Below are 12,454 nucleotides of genomic sequence, written 5' to 3' on the forward strand. Positions count from 1 at the left end.
CAAGATCTTTCCTTTTGGTGAACTGGGGTTTGGAGAACTGTGTGGCTGGACCACTCTGGACCCGTTCCTGTCTCTCTGGCTGCCTTCTTTCCTCTGCCTCTCCAGCTGCTCCAAGGCGCTTAGAGGATGGCTCCCAAGTACACGGCAGCCTTGCTTTGTTATTGTTTTTGTTTTTCCCAAAGGGATGAGTGAGGAAGTGAGGATTGCAGGATGCAGGCGCAGAACACTGGCAGCATTTATTTCCACGTGTGAGTCACCTGAAAAGAGTCTAAAATGAGAAGGAACATGTTAAATGAGAATCTTTCTGAGCCTGAAATTTTTTTTTTAACCAGTAAAATGGTATAAAGATCTTTCCCCCTGTTTTCTTAGAAGATATACATAGACTGAATTTTAAAGAATCCTTACTTGCTGGAGCTCAGTGAATGCCTGTTCCACACACAAGCACCCTTAAACACCACCAAGGGAGACAGGGGAGTCGTGGAATTGGGGGGGGGGGGCATGTTAGATTGTCACATGTGCTGAAGGCCTTCACTTTTGTAAAACTGGGTGTACGTGTGTTCCTTGTGTATGTCCAGACACTCAGGTATGAAATCAAGGGGTTAATTAACTTGAAGGCAACTGTTAAGATTTTGCACTGGGCTAATTCCAACAGCACACTAGGGCTAGCAGCCGCCAGAGGGGCTACACTCTGAATATTTCATTATGAAACCCTATTTATGAGAAAAATTAAGTTTTATTCCCACACCTCAGCTCCTCTCCATTTTCGTAGGCATCCAGGTATCAAGACCCCAGGCCTGCTCCCCAGCAATGTTTCCTGCCTGTAGACACTTCTGCTACTTTCTGTGTTATCACCATTCACTCTTCACGGGAGATGATTTTTCATAGCTACTTGACAGAGGCTTGGATGCCTACATATTCCTGGAACAGTGATTCCTTCAGAAAAGCTCATTTGAAGACTGTTCGAGAATAGCTCATGCTTGAAAGTCGATTTTAGGCTTGAAATGTATTTCATAACAGCACATGGTGTTCTAAGGATGCAATTCAGAAGAACACTGGAAGATTTTGCTATAATATCTTAGTCTGTCCCCAAACTCCTGAATTTGTGATTATTTCTCACCACACAATCGAAAGCTCTACCTACTTTTTTTCTCTGTGATATGGAATCACTGTGTGTAATCGTCCTACTCAAAGTCAAGCAAAAGACAAAACGGGAATGTCAGCAGTTAGGGCAGTGCAGCTACCTTTTTCTTTTTTTGTGCTCAGTGTCCACCGTGGCCTTGGCTGATCACTCACACTGGGAGGAGCTGGGCTTCTCCGGGAGAAGCGACACGTGGGTGACAACCCCAGCTCTCCAGCCTTGGCCAGGTTACCTCACCGTGCTCTGCCTTGCTTTCTAATCTGTCACGCTGGGATGGCGCTGACAGTAGTACTAACATCAGCGTCGTCCTGAAGATGGGATGCACGTGAAGCACTGAAGAAGTAGGCTGCAGTGACTACGTTCTCTACAAGCACTATTATTGCTAAACACATGCGTCAAAGATATCATTTCCCATGATTTAACCTTAAAATAATTGAGGCAGTGAAAATATACTACTGAATGTGCAGTGTGGAATTCTAAAAAGTTGCATTTTCTTTTGAACCATAATATGCATTTATATTTGATTGACTTCCACTTAAACAATGGCTTCTCAAGGCCACTACTTTCATTATACTAAATGCCCATGTCCACTCAGAAGGTAGTTCCACCAAGCAGGTGTACAGCATTTGGGATCATATAATAAGAGGTGTTAACTTGTTATTTTATTTTAAAAATAGAACAATTGTATGGCAAAACAGCAGTGGAAAGTTGTAAATTAGTAATGAAAATAAGCAAAATTACGTGCAATTTTAAAAGCAAGGGGAGATATTTAGTATGCATTTAAATTCAACGAGCATCTGCTGAGCTTCGCCCAGGGAGAGCGAGCATCGCACAGTCTCGTCCCGGCGCTTCTCAGCAATCGGTGGGAGGGTCAGACAGACCCAGAAGCGATTGAGGGTAAAGCGGCAACTATTGTAACCATGACACATGGAAATCACCGTGAGAGCTGAGTGAGGACAGGGCGGCAGTGGGGGGAAAAGATTTTTTACATGAATGCGATTTTTTTTTTAGGTTAAGCAACAGGGAAGGATGCCTTCTTACTCAGGGAAATGCAATTTAGAATAAGAAGATGTCATTTCACGCACACCAGAGTGACAAAAGTGACAAGGATGACACGATCACTGAAAGGGAAGGTGTCCGGGAATAGACTTCTCATAGGATGCTGGAGGGAGTGAAAATTGTTACAAACACTTGTGGAGCGATTTGCCAACACCCAGTAAAGCTGAAAATGCACATCCTCGTGCTGTTCTACTCCTAGAACATGTACATATCCTGGAGAAACTCTCTATTATGTGCACAGGAAACAAGAAAATGAATATTCATAGTAGTGCTGTTCATAATAGTGAAAAATAACCCAAACATCTATCCTTAGGGAGATGAATAGTAACCCATTGTAATATATAGCTTTATATTCACGCAACAGGTTTTTATATGATAGTTAAAATGAACGAATTGTAACTGACTATACTTCAATTTAAAAATTAAAAAATTAATTAATTAATTAAAATACTGCTTCTGAACAGCAACACAGATTTTTTAACTCATATTAAAAAAAGAAAAGAATGAAATGGATCAATATTTACCCCAAAGACAAAATGTTGAATGGAAAAGTAAATTTCAAAAAAAAAATCTGTAAACAATCATACCATAAACATTCAGAGTAGAAGTGGACTTTTAGGGAAAGAAGAAAAAAATGAGAATGGAAGAAAAATGGGAATTTAAATTTTGTGTGCAGTTTGTGATTGCCTTGTAGTCCGGGCAAGCACACCCAGTTTGAAGCCCACTGGCTTAGAGCCCCGGAGACCAAAACCCTGAGAGGCACGTGCTGGGAAACAGGAGGGGAGGGAGGCAAAAAAGGAGGTGAGAGGTACCAAAGGTGAGGTTCCCTATGCCAGGTTTTTATTATCATTGGGTCTGCAAGCCTTCCTGGGCACAAAGCCCTTCTCCTCTTCACCTTCCTGCCTGGGTTTTTCTCCCTTTGCCCTGTTCCCTCCCTGTCCCCGGACTCCCCACTCCCCACAGCCACTGTTCTGTCTGCTCTATTTCAGAAACATTCCGAGTGAATCCATTGTAGAGGTTGGTCCAGGAGCCATAAGTATTTTTCTTTGTAAAAAATGACTCTAACTTTAAAAAAAAGACCTCTACATGTATGAAGTAATTTTTTATTTCACATTTTTAGAGACTTATAAGAGGAGAGAGGAAGATGATTTAGGGAAAGAAGTGAGAAGGTTCTTTTCTGACAGTCCTGGGAGAGATTGGTAGTTTCATTCATAATCTTTGAAAATGATGAACAAGGGTGACATCTCTTCAGAGTTCTCAGGACAAACATGTCATCACCACGTGGGTCCCTCTGCTGTCTGCAGCGAGGGGCCCCCGTGTGAGCTCAGGTGCTCCGTCAAACCACATTTCATCACCTTCTGTCTACTGTCAGGTGATCTGAAACAGATAACCACAATGAATGCTTTCTGATGTCATGGCGAACAGCCCCCATTATCCGTGAGATAAATCAGAGAAGAGCAAGAAAGCAGGCTGAAAGCAGTTTCAGCCGGTGCAAAGGAGAGCACTGTTCAGGGCACTTCCGTTGTCTTCGGTTCACTGACGAGTATGTTTCCGGGGTGCTTAGAAAATACGGAACACGAGAATAATGTTCATCATGGGAAAGCACCCATGCCTTTAAGGACGTAATAGGTTAACTGAGTATTATGGTCGTATGTCTGATTGCCTTGGAACGTTTTATTTTTTACTTCCTAGAGATCATTTGAAATAGCTTTTCATGTTAGAAAGAACAGTTGTGTTTCTAGAGCTGTCAGGCTCTCTCTTCCCGTCTTTCAGGAAGACAAGCTGAGCTTCTCTGGGTTTTTCCTCGCTGACGTCCCTCTGCTCACCTCCCCTCGCTCTGTACCTGACTCTCCGCACCTCCGCCTGGAAGTACTCACTGCTCTTCCGAGACTCATTGCCTTTGCTCTGGTGCCTTCCTGCTGCACTTTCTGCTTTTCTGTTTGCTTTCCTTGTCTCCTTACTCAGTTTGAACACTGTCCAGCTTGTCTTGCCTGAAAGAGAGGAACACCACTACCCGTGGTACCCACTACACTCTCCCCTTTTCGCCAAGCCCCTTGGCTGCACCCCCCATCCCCTTTGTTCACGCAGACTGAGCACACCCACGCCAGGACAGAAGCAAGCCCTCACATCCGCGTCTGCAGCCCCCGGGCTGTCCTGGGGGTCCTGTGGACCACTGCGGGCGGTTGCCGGGCCTCCCTGCCTTCCTCTGGGTTTTAATTTTTACAGCAAGTGCCTGCCCGGTGTCTGCTGAGCTCTTGTGTAATCAGGGCCCTGTGGAGCCAAGACTAAAGATGCGGCCCACGCATCACAAGGATCCCCTCCCTGTGAAACTTGGAGGATCTTTGACAAGAAGGATTAGAGGTCTGACTGACCTTGGAGTTGACCTGGGGAGAGACCACAGATGTATACCTGTGTGGGTCTGCAGCTTCAGATACGGGAGACATTTATCATGACTCGCTTTTCCTAGAAGCCAGCTAGCTGTATGATCTGAAGACATGCATTTTTATTTAAAAAATTAAGGTGTCAAAAATTAAGGCTAAAAACTCAACAATTTGGCTATATACATTTTTTTTTCTCCATTTGCTACTCTACCTCCACTTTTCTAAAATAACCACATTTTAGCTGAGTATTTGTTGCAGGCATGTGTGTATGTACTGCCAGGTGTTCTGCTGATATTCTATATAATGAGAAATAAGTTTGAATAAAAACAGAATCATACCTTACAAAGTACTTTTCAACTTGCTTTTGTCACGTTGATCATAGATGCTTCACCATGCAAATTTTATCTTATATGTATTATTTAAATGCCTCTATGGGATTCCAATGCCTGTGATATTCCGTGCCCAAATTTCATTTTCTCTGCTGAGGAAGGAGTAACAACACAGACCATTTCTTGCTTTGGACTAAACTGCTACTCACTTCAAACAATTCGTGTGCCTGGTCAAGTTTTCCCAACTAGCTGAATGGATGATTGAATGATCCAAAGTGGCTCAGTATTAGGTTTTAATATAAACGTGGGGCAGTTATAACACTTGGAGCTAATTTTTAAATAAGGGAGTCAACCTCGTCACAGCATTCTAGCGTCTCAAGGTTGGGACCTCGCTTGCAAAGTCACCCGAAGAGCCATCTGTTTATGTGCAGATCTGCTCTAGGTCATCGAAGCTAGGCGGCCACTATGCCTCATTTGTATACGGCCAATTATAGGGAAATCTCTATCTTCAAAAGCAGTAAATTCTTTTGAGACCAATACACTATAGCAGGAGAAAGTATGGATTTAGAAATCACTCACCCCTGGGTTAAACTTCCCTTCTTTTAAATCGCTAGATTTAGACATTAGATAAGTCACTAAAATGTCTCTATTGGCCACACTGTGGCTTATGCTAAAACTGTGTGCTCAGACTTAAAGCATTGCCCTTGATATGAAAAGCCTTTGGAATTTAGAAAATCCCTTTTTCTCTCTCCGGAGCCTGGATTTCAAGTCTATGGCCTCACGGGGGATCAAAACAGGAGTCTAATAAGAAACTCAGAGGCAAGTTGGGGCCCTTTGTTCGAGGCTGTGTTCTCGCTCCTGAAGAAATGAATGCCTTTTATTTAATGAGAAGGGACACTTAGGGCAACAGAATTGCAGGGACTGAAAATACTTTGGAAACATAGTCTTCATATGTTTTCAAAGCTGCTGTTCAGTCCTCTGTGCTTGGGTGGGGGTGCTGCCCACGCACTTCAGGGGACCCCAGAGCTGTTTCCAGCCTTCATCTCTTTTGGGGTCCAGTCCTGTGACGTCAGCTGTTAACTAGTTTTCTTTGTTTGGATTCATCAGTTCTATACATTTACTGATCACCTGCTGTATCCCAGACTGACGCTGGAGATGGAACGATAAATAAAAGAGTGTCCTTTGTTGACAGATAAACTGAGGCATATTCAAAATTTTAAGAGTTTATTTGGGCAACAGTAGATTGGAGTCAGGCAGCGCCAAACAGGAAGTGGTTAGAGCCCCCCCACCCCCACCCCGGGGCGGGAGCTGGGGAGCCGCTTCGCAGAGAAAAGGCGGAAGCAGAGTGTAGACCTTGCTGACTGGCTGCAGCTCCGGTCCCAGTGGCTGCTCGTGAAGGGCTGTCCTTCGGCTTTGATTTTGTGACCCTGAGGCCTGGACGGGCTTAGGGGTTGTGACTACTGACACTGGCTGCCGCAGCTTCAGCGTCGCCTCAGGCTGACGGCTTCCTCGGTTAATTAGTTTAACCCCCTGCTCTCCAGGCCCCTGGGAGAGAGGGGCAAGTTCACGGGGACCGTCAGCTCCCCGTGGGAGGGGTGGGCGGCGCTGCGTGGACGATGCTGAGACGGAGCCGCGACCGAGGCAGCAGTCGGGACTTGACGAGCGCGGGGGGCAGGAGGTGAGCCAGAGGCCGCACCTTGGACGGAGCAGAAAGAAAGCGCATTCCGGGCATCGCGATCAAGCCCAGGACGCTTGAGAGAACACTAGGATGTCTCTAGGGTGTCACGGGCAGGGCAGTGTGACTCGTGCGCCGAGGAGAAGCAGGCGGTGAAGAGAGGTCAGGGAAAGTCGTTTTTTATTGCTGTCATAACAAATTACCACAAACGGTGTATTTTCAAACATCGCGTCTCGTGTCTCCCAGTTATGTCAGAAGTCAGACTCAGCATCCCAGCTGCATCCTCTGCTTAGAGTTTCACAGGCTGATGTTAGCAGCGGGCAGGGCTGAGCTCCTTTCTGAAGGGTCTGGGGAAGAGCCTGCTTCCAGGCTAATTCAGGTTTGTTGGCAGAATCCGATTTCTTCCGTGTAGGACCGAAGCCCCCATTGCCTTGCTGGGGGTCAGCTGCGGCCACCCTTAGCTCCTAAAGGCTTCTCTGGTTCTTCCAGATGACCGTCCACATCTCAGAGCCAGCAACAGAGCATCAAATCCTTCTCCTGCTTGGAATCTCTCTAGCTTCCCTCTGTCCTCTTCTTCTGCTTCCCGGCTGAGGCAGCTTTCTGCTTCAGGTGCTCTTGTGAATTGGTTGAACCCACCCAGACAGCCCCACACGATCTCCCCATCCTTAAGGTCCTTAACCTGATCACAGCTGCGAAGTCCCTTTTGCCATGGAGATAAGGACATAGGCATTGTTGCAGGGCATCATTCTGCCCCCACAGTCGGAACACCAGTCCCGAGAGATGCCCTCAGAGGATGGTGTGCACACACAGGTACATGTGTCGGGATGCTTTAGTCAAATCTGGGAAACACTGAATCATGTATTCCTTTCCTGAAGTTTCAAACAACACTTTTTTATGGTAAAGACTGTAATGAGGAAACCTGTGTGACTTTCCCCTAGTATTCCCCACATTTATTTTACTTTAAAATCATTTTTTCCAGGCTCTAGTTCAAGATGGTGACGTAGGAAGAACCTGAACTCACCTCCCTCACGGACACACTGTATTTCTAGCTACCTGCGGAACAGGTTCCTCTGGAAAAATCCCTGAAAGCTGGCGGGTGAGCCCTTCACATCGAGCAAAGGAGAGGGAAACACATCCAAGAAGGCAGGAGAGGCTGGAACACAAGGAACAGACTAGAAAGCAGTCATCAAGTATGGATCTCCACTTGCCTAATTTTAGATAAAATCATAAGCAGCCTAGAGAGAATGGGAAGTAAGGTTTAATGAGGATAATGACTTCCAGATAATATTATTAGCACCTGTTTTTCTTTGTAATTCATATAGACGAGGTCTAACCAAATTGATCGATCCTCTCATTTTCAAGTAGATATTGAGTGAAATCTCTTAACCTTTTATATATCCAGCCTGCTCCTCTCATGGCCAATGGAGCTACAAGGCAATGCTCCTGCTGTTCCTTGTGGAGACTGCCAATGGGGTGTCCACAGTCTGCCTGAGCCTGGAACCAGTAGTAAAAGAAGTATGAGAATCCACATGAAACCCTCCTTTTCAGCTTCTCTTAAAAGATCAGCTCTGGAAGCTGGGCTGCATTTCTACGCGGGCGTTGTCTGCTGGGGATTCGTGAGTGACAGCTCCTTTGGCTGGGTTGTTCGTTCCCACAGGGGATGTTTCCCTCATTCCTGGCTCTCCAGCGTGTGCGATGCCTGCCTGGCCCCTGTCGGGTCTGCGTTTGACAGCCCCTGCCTCATTGGGGATTCGGGAGGGAAGCTGTCGTTTCCATTGTGTTGTCCCGCTTTCTCTGAGTGGCTCTTTGCTCTGACTCTGATCTGCAATGCGATCGTGGATACTGCAGTACCGCTTTTTATTAGACTGGGTCCTTAGTAATAATGAGTAGTTGTTTTTTGTTTTCCACTTGAGGGGGGACTCAGGGCTTTTCCCAACAACAAGGTCTTCTCCGTTGGTCCGAGTATGCTTACGGATGTTCCAAAGAGATGATCCTCACAAAATCCCAGTTGTGTTCATTTTGAGGCTCTGTGAACCCCTGAACCACAGAACAGGGGCATTAAAGCAGAGTGTTGAGGTCCAAGTGCAGGAGAGAAAATGCGGGTTCTTCGGTGTGTGACTGCCGAAATTGTATTCTATACCACGATCGGCTTCTCGGTCTGGAATGGGTTTAGGAACTGACATCAGGAAACAATATTTCCATGCTAGATACAAGTTTCGCTTTTGTCTCCTGGAGTAGGGATTTGCTACTCCCGGGCCAAGTCTTGGGCTAAATCTCTGTCCTCCTCTAGTGGAGATTATGTAAGTGAAATTTCCCCCTGTCTGCTTGCTGGCCCGTCAAAGGTGAACACGTGCTATTCTAATTGAACAATTCCTGCACATTTCTCTTCTAATTTTATTTTTCCTTCTCTCATCCCTCCGATCTCTCAGAAAGCACATTCTAGGCTCTGGGGAGCCTCTCTTGCCCCACCAAAGCTAGGACAATTGCCCCTCCTTTGAGCATCCAAAGATCTCCGTACGTGCTTCTACAATGAGATTTTCACACCGTTTGCTAAGTGCTTGCTTTCTCATCTGTCTTCATCCGACACCTGAGATTCTTGAGGGCAGGGACCTTGCCCTGCATCACTGTGCCCTGTTATCACTTACAAGGAACCTTGGCTTAATGACTAAGACTCAAATGATTCCCTAGACGTGAGATTCAATAACCTTTATCAAGCTCTTACATCAAAATGCAGTTCTCTGAACACCACTGTTGTAAAATCAGGTCACACGCATCTCATATTTTGTTAAATAAATCCCCAGCATGGGAACAGATGAAACAACTTCCTTTGTGCTTTTACTTATCATATTAATTGTGGCTCCCAGTACACCCTCCTGCTACATAGCTCTTTAGGGAAACCACTCTGAAAGTTTAGCAGGTGTATTTTTGTGTCTCACAAGATTGTATTTGGCTCTGTGTGACATCATCATTAACAGCTACAGCTGACCCTTGAACGACGTGGGGGTTAGGGGCGTCAACTCTGTGTGGTGGAAAATCCACATATAACTTTACAGTTGACCCTCCGTATCTGAATCCATGGATTCAACCAACCTCAGATGGGGTTGTTCTGTTTTACATACTTAGTGGAAAACAGTCCCTGTGCAGGTGCACCTGTGCAGGTCAAAGCCATGTTGTTCAAGGCTCAACTGTACAGCACCTACAAACTTTCAGAATTACCCTGTCTTAAAAGGAGTAGAAAAAGTTTTTCTCTGTCACATAAAATTAATCGGGAAGTAATCACTGAGAGCTGGAAAGGTAATCATTGAAGGCTCCACAATATTCAGGGGGTTGGGACACTTCTGTCCATGTCATCTCAATTCCAGCTGTATTTCAACCAGTAGGATGAAAACAGGGGAGAGAATGAGCCCACCTGTTCCATTTTAAAAGGAGCCCTCTTACCACGCCATAACTTTGTTGTTTGTACTGCGTGGGCCAGAATGTGGCCAATGGCTATACAGGGAAACCAGGGAGAGACAGAAGTGTGCATTTAGCTGGGTGGTGATGTGCCTTGGCAAACAAATACTATGTTCTTTCTGCCCGTTTCAGCTCTGCTTTCTAAACGCGAAGAGCAAAGCAGGGGGATGGATGCAAGGTAACTGGATGCAAGGTAACCGTCTCAGTCACACGGCCCCCTGTTATTTTATAGTAAGATTCGAGATTTGCAGATACCAACTACTGTATATAAAATAGATAAACAAGAAATTTATATTGTAGAGCACAGGGGACTATATTCAATATCTTGTAGTAACCTATAATGAAAAAGATTATGAAAATGAATAGATGTATGTGTATGTATGACTGAAACATGATGCTGGACACTGGAAATTGTACAACACTGTAAGATGACTATACTTCAATAAAAAAGGATACAAGTTTTAAAAATGGAAAAAAGAAGATCTTATTTATATTAAGATTTTAAATTAATATATTAAATGTTGATACTTTGTTTTAAAGATGTTGATGTGGAGATAGATTTATATTTACAAAAAGGTTATGTGCTACACATTGTTCTTTTTAAAAAAAAAAAAATTCCTCCAGTTTTATTGAGAAGCAGTTGCCATCCATCACTGGGTAGGTTTAAGGCATGAGCATGATGATTTGATTTACAAATGTTGTGAAATGATGACCACAGTAGATTCCACGAACACCCATTTTCTCATATAGGCACAATAAAAAGAAAAGAAAGAAGAAAAAAATGGGAAAACTTATTCCTGTGATGAGAACCTTTAGGATCTACTCTCTCAACAACTTTCCTGCATACCACACAGCGGTGTTAGCCATGCTCACACTGCCCCTTACATCCCCAGGGCTTATTTATCTTATACCTGGAAGTTTGCACCCTTTGACCATCTTCCTTCACTCTCCAATTCCCCCTCCCTCCTCTGGTAACAATATGTATAATCATTTTTTCTATGAGTTTGGGGTTTTTTTTAGATTTCACATACAAGCGAGATCACACAGTGTTTGTCTGTTTCTCTCTGACTTATTTCACTTCGTATAATCCTTTCAAGGTCCCTTCATATTGTCACAGATGATAAGATTTCCTCATTTTTTATGGCTAAATAACATTCCATTGTGTGTACATATCACAACTTCCTTATCCATTCATCTGTTGCTGGACACATGTTGTTTCCATATCTTGGCTATTGCAAATAATACTGCTGTGAACATGGGGTGTAGATATCTTTTTTAGTTAGTGTGTTTATTTCATTTGGCTGTATTTCCAGAAGTGGAATTGTTGCATCATGCAGTAATTCTATTTTTAATTTTTGGGGGGATTCGCCATGCTGTTTGCCACGGTGACTGCACCAATTTATAATCCCACCGACAGTGTATGAGTTTCCCTTTTCTCCACATCCATGTCAGCATTTATCTCTTGTGTTTTTGGTGATGGCCATTCTAACAGGGATGAGGTGATATCGTGTTTTAAATATGCATTTGCCTAACGACTAGTGATGTTGAGCATTTTTTCATGTACCTGTTGGCTTTTTGTATATATTCTTTGGAGAAATGTCTATTCAAGTCCTTTGCCCATTTTTAACTTAGGTTATTTTTGTTGTTGTTGTTGTTGTTATTGAGTTTTATGAATTCTTATGTTTTGGATATCAACTCCTGATCAGATACATGGTTTGCAAATATTCTCCCCATTCCACAGGTTGTCTTTTCACCTTGTTGATGGTTTCTTTTGCTGTGGATGCATATTATTCTGATTTTAATGTTGTCACTTAAAAAAATCTATGACAATACTTTTCCATCATGGGCAGGTACCCTTACACAGTTAACCATTTGTATCTTTTCTATTAATTATCTGTCTGCTCTTCTTGGATTAACAGCTCCAGATTTTCTTCTGGGAATCTACTGGTGTTTCCAGTAGATAGACTGACCTCTCCATTCCACAGCTCAAGTTCCAGAAGGTCTAAGTGATTTAGGCTTGGTCCCTCATAGCCCTGGCTTCCTCTGGCCTCAGAGGTTGGTTGGAGAATGGATATATACCATCAAAGTTAGTGAGTGATAGCCAGATATTTGCGGAAGCTTCTGGAATTAAACGGCGGGAGCGGGGGGATCCTTTCCCTCTGCAGTGTACCTGGAAAGTGTCACTGAGACTCCCTCCTCCATCTGGCTAATGTATAAGGCACATGAGAATGAGATGCACTTGGAAGGTAGCAGGGATGAAGGACAGAAGAAACCAGGTTGTAGTAATTTTACTGAAGTCTTGATCAAGTCTTTCCTGAATTCAGCCCTACCTCTGGAATGCTTAGGTTTGTGGAATAATTAATTTCACTTTGATTAATTCAATCCGGTGTGGGTATTCTGTCACTAAGGACATTTAATT

The 12,454-nt window shown here is 44.0% G+C and overlaps 1 long non-coding RNA gene across 2 annotated transcripts; it reads left to right on the plus strand.

Annotated features, from left to right (window-relative positions):
• The first annotated feature begins 6,299 nt into the window (after positions 1–6,299).
• LOC116660481 lies at positions 6,300–10,512 on the plus strand. Of its 2 annotated transcripts, XR_004316032.1 has the most exons (3): positions 6,300–6,585; positions 7,562–7,772; positions 7,985–10,512. It is a non-coding gene; the product is annotated as an uncharacterized LOC116660481 (long non-coding RNA). The 2 variants fall into 2 exon arrangements; XR_004316031.1 differs by having other exon boundaries at positions 7,562–10,512.
• The last annotated feature ends 1,942 nt before the right edge of the window (positions 10,513–12,454 follow it).

Source organism: Camelus ferus, chromosome 29 (genome assembly GCF_009834535.1).
Source record: "Camelus ferus isolate YT-003-E chromosome 29, BCGSAC_Cfer_1.0, whole genome shotgun sequence".
NCBI lineage: Eukaryota > Metazoa > Chordata > Mammalia > Artiodactyla > Camelidae > Camelus > Camelus ferus.